The sequence below is a fragment of the Carcharodon carcharias genome, chromosome 21, assembly GCF_017639515.1.
Source record: "Carcharodon carcharias isolate sCarCar2 chromosome 21, sCarCar2.pri, whole genome shotgun sequence".
NCBI classification, from domain to species: domain Eukaryota; kingdom Metazoa; phylum Chordata; class Chondrichthyes; order Lamniformes; family Lamnidae; genus Carcharodon; species Carcharodon carcharias.
Genome location: NC_054487.1, coordinates 28655056 through 28668975, shown reverse-complemented (window position 1 = coordinate 28668975; position 13920 = coordinate 28655056). Strand labels below are relative to the sequence as shown.

The window sequence follows — 13920 nt, the reverse complement described above, 5'->3', positions numbered from 1 at the left end:
GTCTTGGGGACACTGTAGTTACTGCTATTATCTATTCCTTGTTTATTAATGATTTTCTGCCAATTTTCCAACTAAGCTATGACCTGCTTTCCTGATTGGAGGATCATGCCTATACTCATCTGACTTTTCGTATGGAGAGTGGGATAGAAGTGGAAGACAGGGGTAAAGAAACCAAGGAGAGTAAGGATGGGAAAGAAAGGGTCAGGGGCTGTGAAAGAAAGAAAGTGGGAAGGGTGAAGAGAGTGGAAGAGGAAGGGGCAGGAGATGGGATTTGGAAAGGAAAAGAGGGAGAGCAAAATGCTGAGGGAAGGATGGAGAGAAAATGGAGGGATAGAGGAAAGGACATAAAAGGAGGCAAAAAAGAGTACACTAAGGAAAGAGAATTTAGATCCGTGGAAATAAGAGAAATAAGAGAAATAAGACTTTGAACATCCAGCCATCATGGAAGAGAAATCAAGCCAGTGTGGGTTTGGGGGTTATTACTGCAGATAGGAAATGCAGTGGGTGGTGCTTATTGTAAAAAGGGAATGTGGAACAATGTTCAGGTAGTCTGCAGCCAGTGGGAGGGGTGGACATTGAAATTTTACTCAATGGGTTGGGAGGAGACGTCAAGGTCCAAAGTGCTTTCCTATGAGGATGGGGTTCCAAAATCTTGCTCATGGAGGAATATTCATTGAGGAGGCTGTAGTTTGTTTCCTGCTTGTTACTTTGCATCACTTAACATTAGTTCCAACACCATCATAATCACATGACATTATGCTTACAGCACATCCTAAGTTGCAAAGATGTTAGAAATTTGAGGTTACTCACAATTTTTAATATGTTATAAATTGTTTATCACACTCAGCAGATTTTAAAAAGTGCACTGCCCCCCTGAGGGTTAGGTTGAAGGAAATGCATTGAAGACATTTTTGGGTTGAGGGTTATCTACCTCAGAGGTCTGCTGTCTGGGCTAAGTGGAAGAGAAGGCAGAGCAGTTTCGAATGCCAGGATGCCATTGGCATAGATGCACAAAAGTATTTTCCAAGGCAAATGTATAGTGAATGCATTAGCTTCATATAAATAGTGTAACATGCCTGAACATAATGCCTACCACCTCATCCTGATGCTTTTTGACTCTGGATGCTTGATGATTCTGTGACAACCCTTTGGCCAGAATGTTCCGGCCCTGTTGGCATTGGGCATCATGGGGGATGGGAACAACATGGCGAGAAGGCCAAAAATTGGTTTCACACCATCATGAAACCAGTTTGCAATTGTCCACTCTGCCCATCAATGGTGGGCAGCGTTTCCTGCCGTAACATATTGGGAACCTAATTTTAATATTTTAGCATCTCATTCTAAGCCTAGCTCACCGGAATCATCCCCCCATGCTGCATCATCCAGACACATCAGCATGCTTGCACGCTGACATGTTTCACAACTATACATAAGCAATGTGCACCTGGTGAGCTGCATTTCGCCCAGGGCTTTGAAGTTTGTTTACCTACCTTGCTTTGATCATCAGCGCCAGGCTTTGCAGGCAGCACCACATCACTTTTAAGGGGGCTCACAGGCAGGTTTCTATATACCAGACCTGCCGTAAGGTGGGTGTGGTCTTTCAATGGCTGCAGGGCTAGGAGTTGCTCGGGGAAGGGGGAAGAAGTGGCCTCCGGCAAGGGAAGAGGCTGCAGGGAGAGGGCTGTACTGGGGAAGAAGGTTATCCTAGGATATGTGTGGGGCACTTGTTGATCTGTATAAGTGGTCGCATGATGGTTTGGGCTGAGGAGGTAGTCTAGAGGAGATAAGACCAGATGGAGATGTGGGTGTGTTTGTGAGAGTAACTGGTGAAGTCCCTTGGGCTGGAAAAGAGTGAGATGCCAGTGAATGTGTGATGGCCTTGTGAATGTATGAGTTTGGAGTGATAAGATGGTTGCCTTACCCTGGTGGCATGGGTGAGATCATTCATCTGTTTTCTGCACTGGATGTCTGACCTCTTGTGTGCAGCATTGGCGCTGCCCATCTCTGCCACCGCCTCCCAAGCTGGAGTGGTGAGACTGATGGGCCTCCTATGGCCAGTAGTGGACATCATGGTGGGTCTCCACGCCATCCAGAAGGTGTCCCAGGAATGCAGTACTGAATCAGGGGCTGCACTCTTCTTGCCTTTTGGGGCCATGTCTTCACTGGAGCAGTCCTGGGCTGCAAGCATTGAGAAGTGTGCGCTTGGCTGCAGTTTAAATAAAGCGCCCTGCTTGAGGGAGCGGTGAAGTAATGGTGTGGTGGGGGCAACTTGGAGGCTGCCCACCAGACAGGGTGTTTCCCATGGCTGCATAATTAATGAGGCCGATATGGCACCAAACTCCGCAATTGCGGTCGACAGGTAAAATGACTTTTTTCCTGCCCAGTACCGCAGTTTGTGCAAATTTGGGATAATTCTGCCCTTTGTCTTTCTCATGCAACCATAGTGCAACTCATTTTTATAAATGGCACAACCTCTAGCTTTCAAAGGAAGATTTTCAATGCTGTCGTTCACTTCTCGGAAAACATAGAGCTAAAAAGAACCACATGCTTACCATGACCATTGGCAATTTTTGGGTGAACAATTGTATTGCAAAATCAAGGTCTTTAAACCTATGTGATCTTGCCAATCTCTTTATGAATGCAGCAAAAGGAAGCCCATAGCAGAAGAAAGAGGTGAGCAACTGGTGAATGTCCCTTAAAGTGAAGTCTGTAAGCTTCCTTACCCTAAATACCATTGGATTGGAGCCCAATGGAGAGATTATGCAAGAGACCAGCCTGAATTTCCCAGGTAAGTGTCCAACCTTGGTGCTTTTTTTTCCTGCCATGTATCTATCAGCCTCCTATGCCCTGTGTAAATTCCAAACTTAACAGGCCCAACATATAGTGCACTATATTTTGGCATGTCATATTTGTTACTGATATTATTTAATATTTGTTTCTCTTGTGTTTCCATAGGTATCTCAAGGAACAGTAGCTGCAGGTCTGGAAAATCCTGAGCCTAGCCTCTCATGGCAAAGAGTGGTACTTACAACACCCGTAACAAATGCCAATACAGCAGTATGCACTCTCGTGGATTCTGAGTTTCAGTTAGTGTAAGGAGCATCTTGTGGAGCACATGGCACAAGTGAGGAGGGACATTAGTGTGCAGCAGGAAGTAGCTGTAGGCCTAGTTCCAGATCACCGTCACCTGTCAGGCTCTGGAATTGAAAACAGGCCAATGACTGCTGACAAATGAATACTACTTTCTAAGCATATCAATTCATGGAGTCTTTTCTCATGGGAAGTGTTGTAATATGGTTTCTTTAGATGTCTCAGTGATGAGATCTTGGGACTTGTATATTTAAACATGAACCCTTTATTGTTACTCTTTAACTATTTACAGATCCCAGGTTACTGTCATGCATGGCGCTGTTACCTCTATGCAGGCTGGTTCCAGAGTGTTCTCTCTAGACTGTTCTCTCAGTCTATTACCATGTGACTCTATATATTATACTGTAGGTGGTGCTATTCTCCAGTCCCATATTAATCCTTGGTCTGCCAAGCACCTTTACATTACAATGGCATGGAGGCACATCATACAACAGGAAGCACCCTGTTAGGTATTTTGATTAATGTGGAGAATCCACTAACAGTATCTGCACAGTGTTGTTTAACTGTATGGTACCTATAGTATAATTTGCTGCACAGCCCTTTGCCACAGGGGATTTAAACTTAGCTGTGGATCTTCTTCAGAAAAAAAGGCTTGATTTTTCTTCTGGGTTCAGGAAATTGAAGTCAGGACTGTTTCTGGGTCCCAATCCCGCCCTCGGTGTGGGGAGGGGGGAGGGGGGGTTGGTGGGGAAACAGTCACAGGCCTTTGATTTTCATAGGGGTGGACTGTTAATTGGCTGGAGGACTAGTTGGGTGGCCAATTAGTGACCACAGAGGCGGGAATGGAAGTGGGACTGAAAGAGTAGCAGGTCCAATTTAAACCCACCACAGCAGCCATTACTGTAGCAACCATATTTTGCTTGCTTTATAACATAAAGCGCAGGAATGGCAGAGGTTTCGAACCTGGGCAGGGCTGCCTTTATCCTTGCTGATGCCAGCCTGGAGGTTCTCCATGATGCATTGAGGGAGAGGACAGAGGTCCTCTTTCCAGAGGGTGACTGGAACATAGTGGTGGAGACCATGAACAAACAAGAGGGATTGAGTATAGGAAAAGGTTCAATGGCCTTATTCACTCTGGCAGGGTGAGTGCACACCCTCAGGACAGCAGACACTCCAGCTCAGGAGCTTGAGAGTGCATGCTGCGCTTAAACCTGTGAGGACTATGTGACCAGGGCACTAACTGGCTTCCTAGCAAGTTCCAGAGCCATAGTGCTGTTGAGGACCTGTCAGTACTGATACAAGTAGCATCTTACGAATATTGGCCATAGAAGCAGCAGTGCCTCATCTCTCCCTGTTTTGTCCCTGCAGGAGAAATAGGCTCATAATGCCCACAAAAGGGCCAAGACTGAATGAGGACTTCCCATCTTTTACATTGTCACCACCATGAAAGAGGGAGCTAAGGGGCTGGCCAGGGTCACTGAGTATGAGCAGGTTGGGGAAGGTGAGATGGACAACCCTGGTGGAGGAGGTGAATAGAAACTGGAATGCACAGATTAAGGGAGTGCATTGCAGGTTCTGACATTGAGGCACAAAGATCCATTCCTGTGCCATCATCAGGCTAGGCGCTGCCAACACAGACCTCACAGCAAGCACCATCACAATTTACAATCGAATCCTCCACCAGCTCAAACACAGTTACCTCATTGGGTCCTTGTGCACACATTGCTAATGTGCAGGAGGAGGTGAGAGATGCAGAGGCACCTGTGGGCAGTCCCTTTTGGAGAACAGAGTACAAACACAGTCCGGCGCTGCTGGACTCAGCTGGCACAGGGCCTCGGGAGTCACAAGAAAGGAGGCTCTACTTAGACCAGCAGCAACAGGTGTGCTCCCAAACGTCAGATTTCCCTGAGCAAGTGTATAGTCATGGGCTGAGAATGGAAGAGTCTATCCAGCTCTTGTACACCACCATGGTTCAGGGCTTTGAGTGCATCAGATGCTCCAGTGAGAGAATGGCTAACCTTATGGACAGACATATGCGCAGCACATGAATTGCATGAAGGAACAGAGCACTGACATTTATAGAATGCAGGCCACACTATGCAGCCTTGACCGGTCAGTGGTACTGATGGTGCAGAGATATTTGAAAGGGTTGCTAGTTGTGTCCAAATGGTGGCCTCTTACAGGCATCTGCAGCGCCAGCCAAAGGGTGATACAGTGACCAAGGAGGATGAGGGTGTCATCCCTCACAGGGCATGATCATCAGCATCATCGGTCTCCTTTGTCCCTTTGATTGAAGGACGATCTGTACGGCAGGACCCAGTGTCAGAAGCTGCCCCATCAATGATGCCAGTGCAGCAGCCTCTGGGGGTGCCCCCACTGGCACCTCCACAATGAGGACAACAATTATGTGCATCTCAGCTGCAAGCTGAGACTCATGAGTCCTCATTCAGTCTTGGCCTCCATCTCATTAGAGCCCACAAAAGGAGCACCAGATAGAAGTGGCCAAGAGCAGAGGTCACCATATCGGGCAGAGCACTGAGTGGATCAAGAAAAGAGGGAGGGGAGTAACAGTCCATGAACAGTGACAGTGAAACCTCTGAGCCTATGTGCATTCTTCATTGGCAGTAAGAGTTGAGCTGTTCCAAGCTGCTTCTGCAATGGAAGTGTTCTCACAGGCAGCTCAAAGTGGTTCTATAACATACTCTTCCTCCTATGTTAGGGGCTCAGTTGAAACAAACCTGAATCAGATGATCTCTCATGTTGATGGCACCCTGACAAGACCCATGAGCACTGCGCAGGTCCTGGCCACCTCTCTGTGTAACCAGGGTACCTCTGTGTTCTGCATCTTCTTCCTTCTCCTCTTCCTCTTCCTCCAAGGAGCTGTGTCTATTTAGCACATCACCCTCTTCAAGATCCACACCTCTCTGGAGGATCATGTTATGGAAAGCGCAACAGACCACCACAATGCTCGAGACCCTTGCAAGAATGTATTTAGGGTACCGCCCAACTGGTCCTGTCAACAAAACTGCCTCTTCAGAAGCTTGATGGCCTGCTTGACACTGCTCCAAGTGAGAAAATTGCTCCAATTGTAATGCCTCTGTGACTCTTTCTTCGGTTCTCGTAGAAGGATGAGTAGTCAGCTTTTCAATGGATATATATTTCTTGTCCCTTAGAATCCAAAAGCACAGTTTGGGGATTGGAATGAAGAGCTGTTGACAGTCCGGACTGCTAGAGGGTGAAGTAGTCATGGCAGCTGCCAGGAAAGTGAGTGGGTACATGATGAAGCTCTTGTTGTGGTCTCAGATCAGTTGAACTTGGAGGGAATGGAAGGCTTTCTTGGTGGTGAATCCCACTGACAGGTCACTTGGTGCTTTGATAGCCACATGGGTGCAATGGATAATTCTCTGCACCTGGAATCCAGTGATGAGGGTGACACCCGCTCCCCTCTGTGTATGCGAGGTCCCATCTATCTGGAATTGAATGTATGTCCATCTTGTGCACTTATGGCATAAATGAGCTGTGAGATGCAGCGCTGTGCAGCCATTTTCAAGACACCACCAAGGTCCACAGTTGATCCTTTGAAGGAATCAGAGGTGAATAGGTTCAAGGTCTTAGTGTCTTTGATGGTTACTGGCAGGACATGGTGAGCAGTGCTGTGAGGTGTGAGGTCTTGCACCACGAGGGCACAAATCTCTCTGACCATCTGCCAGGAGAGTCACAGGGTGGAACTTAGTCTGGCAGCAGCGGTCCCACCCACTGGTTGGAGAACCGATGGGAATGTCACGTTGCTTCTCTCCAGGAGGCTTGATGTTATTGTTATGACCAGGTGAGAAAGGGTGAACTGGCTCCCCTCTATTCAACCTCCTTGGTTGGTCACAACAAACGTTTAGGTTTCTTTTTCATGAGAATATGCATTTTCCAAATCAGAATATATTTAACTATTTAAGCTGTGAGCAATAAGGAACCAGTCAAACAAAGTTTCCTCGAGTCAAAGAAAGAGCAAATTTACTAACCATAAAACCCAACGAAAAATAATAAAAATGTAACATCAAGCATTCGGCTCTCAGTCAGTCATTCGGGCCCACGCACACAAACAGATATCAGAAATAAGGGGGTTTTAGAGTCCAATAAAGAAAAGGTAAAAGAATATACAGTTAAGTATCCTTTCATTGTCCTTAAGGTGTAGATTTTAAAACACTGCGGCTGATTTGCATTAGCTGGTTTCTTGGATGGGGTCAGGTGTAGAAGATATTGCTATTATTATGAGATCTCGGTTCACTGGTAGATTTCTGGTAGACTTGGCTTCTTGAACCGGGTGACACTCTTATTCCAAAAGATAGAGAGGGAGAGAGAGCAGCCATCAGCCTATTTCCTCTGCTGAAGACTTTCCTGACACCACCTGTGTCACTTGCAATCTTCCTCAAGGCTGGGCAGCCTTGCCTTGAAATATTTCATCCATTGTGTATTTCCAAGAGATTTTAGGTATGTCTGTATGTGGCAGCCATTGTTTAAATATCCATTTCTTTGCATTTTTAATGTCTCTTCCTTAGATAGTTACGAGTTTCGATGGCTGTTTGGATTATAAGAAATGTCTCTCTCTTCATGCTCCCTGAGGGTGATTTGTTGATTTCTCACCTTCACTTTGGAATGTGGCCTTGCATTGTTAAGCAGTTTGCTCTGCCTCAGTTCAATTTGCAAACTTTAGTCAGTTGAAAGTTGAAAGTTCATATTTTCAAAAAACAAAGGGGCATAGCCTCATGACATCGTCACAAGGTAATTAGGCACTTACCTGGATGGTGCGGCCCTCCCATGCAATCAAGCCTCCAGCAGAGCAGAATCCTGCCCCGGGGAGCTGACAGCCAATCAGGGGAGTGGTAATCACTGCAGGTATTGCACTCGGGCTTACCTTAAGGATCACTGCTGGATCCCCAGGTAGAGTTGAGTGTGAGTGGGATGTGGTCACAGGGAGGGGATCACCACTGAGAGAGGGCGGGAGGCGGTTGGAAGCATGGGCATGGCAGTGGCTTTCAGCAGGCTGTCCCCTGCCCAATGCTGGTTCCCCTGATTCGGGCTACTTAAGGACTTTAATTGGACACCAGGTGGGAAGGCCACCCTCCAGCCTTCCCGGACGGAGCTTGGTTGGGGGAGGTAGGATGGCAGCCATCCCGCACCCTCGTGCCCAATCAAACAGCTCCCCCTGCCTGCAATCTCACCTCTTGGGGTGGGCATTAAATTCCATCCACAGCCTTCTGCAGCACTGGTTCTCCAACATATCCAGGGACCCTCCATCTTCAATGGTACAGTTATGCTGATGGATGGTATCCACTGTCTTCCTGCCATTCATCTCTCCCCTTTGTTCTCCTTGTGCCTGTGGCTCAGCCCTTCCTGTGGACAATATTGTTCAATGATGCCTCTGGGACCCCAATTCTGAGGGCCATACTCCCATTGCCAACTGTTGCCTCCCTAGTACTCAGGTGGCCTCCTGATTGTATCTGGAAACCTGCCCCATTGTCTATGCCCCTGCGATGCCAGGAGAGTGATGACCATCTGCACTGTCCGAATGTGAACAGAACACTCTCCCCACAGCTGCGTAGTTCCGATGGCACCTCTGTGCCAATGAGTCACCTTCTGAACTGTTCTCCCTTTTGTGCCCCTACCAGTTGGGGATTTAGCTGGACAGTACCCTGATCTGGGCCTTTGACGACTATATTATATTCTTGTGGCTTACTCCCACTCAGATTACACAAGATACATTTGAGGAGTAGATACAGATAAAGGAGCTGCTTCTCAGAAACTCAATATGCATGTTCCCCAGCTACCTTGCTCTAAAAACACATGCAGAACCAAAGGTATGAAAAGTCTAAGTAACTACTACATATTACGCGTGTTGTCAGTAGTTTCATCTCTATCATACGACCTACCATAGAGAGACATGATTGCCATCATCATCCCTGGAAGCACATACAGCAGTTTAGCATCTCACTTCCTCTATCCAATAAGACCCAGTAAGAGCACTAGATTGAGGATTAGGATAATTCACCACACAATTGCAGACTAAACACCAAGGCGAAAAAAAATCTCAACAAGAACTTTTGAAGTAACCCATGAATTTTAACCTTCAACAGAGAGTTATTTGTTATAGAGCACATTTCTATAGCAGGATATTAATGGATGGACATGCATGGTGCTGAGGTCTAGAAAATGATTGTGGTGTCCCTGAGACTTAATGGCACAGTTTATTGGAAAAATGTAGTCAATGCTTGCTCTGAAATGGCTTAACTTTAATTGAACTTGTTGCCTGTATACACTATCTAATTTGATGTTTTAGTAAATCTCAGACTTATTATCAACAATCTCTTCATTGTCTTCTTAAACCTCATCTTCCAGGTGCTACCTAGTGACTCCACTTTTGAGTGTATAATTGTACCATCATTCTGGGCTCCTTTTTGATGCTGTACAATAGGATATGACCAGAACTATCTATGAAGTAATTTTTTTGTTTCATAATGCATAATTATAGCCATGGAATATTTCAAAGCCGAAAGAAGCTATTCAACAACTTATGCCTGCTGTCTCATTTAATTCAATTTGCCTGCCTTTTCCCCATATACTTTTAAATTAAACTTTTCAAACATTTGTCCCATTTCCTTTTTAAAAGTGATTACCATTCTGCTTCTATCACTTTTTCTGGCAGGGCATTCCATGGCCTAACAACCCTCCATATAAACAAATTCTGCTAATCTCTCTTCATTCTTTTAATGATGATCAAAACTGACCAGTGGGACTCATTTTTCTGTTCTATTGCAGTGGAGGTTTGAGGCTTTTGAAAATAAGTAGAGGGAGGGGATAATGGAAGCAGAGGACAAAGCAGAAGCAGTGTCAGAGAAACAGGAGAAAAAATTAAGTAAGGTGGAGGTCGACAAAGCTGGTAGTGATTGTAGGAAGTGAGAGAGAAGTTTTCAGAGGTAGCATACGATGGAGGGAGAGTAGATAAGTTGTGATGAAGAAAGAGCAGGCAAATGATAGTATAATAATAAAATGAATACATTTTGTTGTTAAAAATAGACTGTATTCCCATTTCAGCACATGGTACTTCAAATCTGCAAATGTCAATGTGATCAAGATTTCATCAACCCCCACCCCCTACATTTTCCTGCAGCTGCGTCACAAATTCCAGTGTGTTCCTCTCAGAGGGTTTACTCCAATTAACTGATTCCATTCGGCTCATATTAGAATGACTTTCATCACCCCACAGTTTCTAATTTGGACAGAAGTCTCAATTACATTCCAGTTTACGTTATAACATGTCTATAAATATTGTTTAGTGAGACATTTTTCACATTTCACCAGGATGCTAATTTGAGCGCTCTTTTAAAAAATACTATTTGTAAACTTTTACAATATTACTGAATTTTGAATAGCTCAATTTTAAGACAGCCTGTCACTGTGAACTGAGAGGTAGCACGCATTTTTGGATGAAATAAAGGATAGTCAGCAAAAAAATGTTTTAAATTATGGCTTTTGAATGATGCAAGTGTCTGACAGTATTTCCCACAGCAAGTACTGTCATCAGATTCTTTGTTGTCAAGTAGAGAACTATTATGTAAGAGTCTTTGGGCCATTGGGCCATTCTATGGCAGCAGTTAATAGCAATAGGACTGACAAACATTTATGTTAATAGCTTGTGAAGGACATAAGTGCCTTGGAGAGAATACAGAGGAGATTGACAAGAATTCTGCGAGGGCTTGAAAATTGCAGCTATGAAGAAAGATTGGGTAGGCCAGGGTTGTTTTACTTAGAACTGAGGAGGCTGAGTGGTGACCCAATTAAGGTGTACAAAATTATGAAAGGCCGAGATAGGATGGACAGGAAAGACCTGTTTCCTCTCGTTGTAGGGTCAATTACCAGGGACCATGGATTTAAGGTAATTGATAGAAAAATTAGAAGGCACATGAGGAAAAGCTCTTTCACCCAGAGGGTGATTGGCATTTGGAACTCACTGCCTAAACTGATGGTTGAGGCTGAAACGCTCAACTCATTTAAAAGGTTCTAATGAGTTCTGATGAAGAGTCATATGGACTTGAAATGTTAACTCTGTCTTCCTCTCCACAGATGCTGTCAGACCTGCTGAGCTTTTCCAGCTATTTTTGTTTTTGTTTCAGATTTCCAGCATCTGCAGTATTTTACTTATATATGATTCATTTAAAAGATATCTGGATCTGCACCTGAACTGCTGTAACTTGCGAGGCTATGGACCAGGTGCTGGAAAGTTGTAATAAAAATGAACAGCTAGCTTCTTTTTTCTCTTTTTATGACCGGCACAGACATGATGGGCCGAATGGCCTCTTTCTGCACTGTTACTCTTTTATGGCTCTGTGGTTCTAATTATTAAAAATCAATTTACTTTCACTGAATGTTAACCAGTTCAATGGCTATAAGTGGTAGGAAAAAGGAAATAATCATGAAATACTGATGTTTTCAGTACCCTGATTTAGTATCGAGGCAAAAGATTACCTTGACTGTGGGATAAACATCCCGATGGCAGACTACAGATGTCTTGCATTGTTAATGAATGCCTCTTGCAACAAGGATCCTTTAATGTAACCAACTATCTGAATGATAGTATGGAGCTTCAGCCTGGACTGTTCTAGGCCAATGATTTTAGTATCGGTATATGCACATATGAACATAAAAAAACAGAATGAGTTAATGTTTTTTTCTGTCGGTGCAACCTGCATCTTTTGATAGAACTAGACAGTCACTGACCTAACACAACCCGCTTACTGTAGATCATGGCATATCGGTTTCCCTCTGGAGCGTCAAAAAATCCTTCCAAAATGGGGGTCAAGTTTATGCAGACTATAAAGTGTGAACCATTGGTGTTGGTGTAGGTGGTCACCATTTTGAGATATGAAAAAAAATCATAACACTGGTAATGTAAATTAAATCAATGCGTCACATCTTATTTAATGAAATTATTTTACAAGGATAGTTTGAACCACATTCATAATGTTTTAAAAACCATCAAATTCATTGGCTGGAATTTCCTGACCCATTGGTGTTGGGCATCATGGCTGGCGTGTGTGGACAATATGGCGGGAAGGCTAAAAATTGGTTTCACGACGTCATGAAACCAGTTTGCGATTGTCTGCTCCGCCCGTCAATGGCCACTAGATATTGGGAACATCAGTTTAACAACTCTACATATCATTATAAGCCCTGCTCACAAGAATTATCCCCCCATGCTGGATCATCCGGGCATATCGACGTGATTACACGACATTTTTCACAGAAGTATATAAGCAAAGTGAACCTGGCAAGCTGCACTTAACTTAGGACTGTGAAGTTAGTTGGCTTACCTTTCTTTGGGCAGCACTCGCAGTCATCAGCGCCAGGCTTCACAGGCAGCACCACATCACTATTAAGGTGGCTCAAGGGCAGGTGTCTACCTACCAGACCAGCCATAAGGGGGTGGCTTTTCAATGGCTGCAGGGCTAAGGCCTGCATGGGAAGTGGGGGGAAGTGGTCTCAGGCAAGGGAAGAGGCTGCAGGGCAAGAGCTCTACTGGGGATGGGGGGTATCTCAAGGGATGTGTGGGAGCAGATGTTGATCTGTGCAAGTAGCCTCAAGATAGTGAGGGCTGAGCAGCAGTTTCCAGAGGAGATGAAGACTGATGGTGATGTGAGGGTTTAACAACTCTGCATATCATTATAAGCCCTGCTCACAAGAATTATCACCCCATGCTGGATCATCCGGCATGAGAGAGTGAGTGGTGATGTCCCTTGAGCTGGCAGTGAGTGAGATGTCAGTGAACGTGTGATGGCCTTATGAGTGTATGGGTTTAGAGTGATGAGATGGCTGCCTTACCCTGGCAACATGGATGAGTTCATTCATGTGTTTTCTGCACTGGATGGCCAGCTTGTGTGCAGCATTGGCACTAATCACCTCTGCCACCACTTCCGAAGCTGGAGAGGTGAGACTGATGGGCCTCCTGTGGGGGTAGAGGACATCACAGTGAGCCTCTATCAAGTCCAGAAGGCATTCAGGGATGCATCACTGAATCGGGAGGCTGCACTCTTCTTGGCTTTTAGGGCTATGTCTTTACCTGTGTGCGTAGCTACAGTTTAAATATGGTGCCCTGCAAGAGGAAGTGGCGAGGTAAAGGCATTGCGGACAAATCAGAGGGCGTCCGCCAGTGAAGCAGCATGTTTCTTGTGGCTGCATAATTAATGAGGCATGAATGGGACGATACAGCGCGAAAAGACACCATTGCGGGCAACGGGTAGAACTTTTTTTACCCACCCATTAGTACACTTAATGCAAATCTGGGACGGTTCCTCTCATTGTCTTTGGCATCCAATGCATAGAGTTCATCGAATAAATCCTGACTCACTTTGGCTATGGGATCATAGTAAGGATCCCACTGTACAACAGATGTGAGGCTTTTGGTTTTGTAAACATCCCTCCACAACAAATCATATTCCTTTCCATCCATTGAATTTGATATTTCGTATTTTTTAAACACTTTGATGACAGATTGTGCTTTGTAAGTGTCCCATGATTTGATGACAAAAGCACACAAAACATCAAGTTGGATAGCATGCATATTTCCACTCTTTGTGAAGGTTTTTCCCCCGACAACCATTCACCTGTTTCATTTGGTATGAACATTTTTTTATTAATTCATGGGATGTGGGCTTTGCTGGCTGGGCCAGCATTTATTGCCCATCCCCAGCTGCCCTTGAGAAGGTGGTGGTGAGCTGCCTTCTTGAACCACTGCAGTCCATGTGGTGTAGGTACACCCACAGTGCTGTTAGGAAGGGGGTTCCA

At 45.0% G+C, this 13920-nt stretch overlaps 1 protein-coding gene across 1 annotated transcript in view; it reads right to left on the bottom strand.

Annotated features, from left to right (window-relative positions):
• cacna2d4a (calcium channel, voltage-dependent, alpha 2/delta subunit 4a) overlaps nt 1-13920 on the bottom strand; it is a 709103-nt gene that overhangs the window by 181361 nt on the left and 513822 nt on the right. The gene's annotated exons all lie outside the window — the stretch shown is intronic.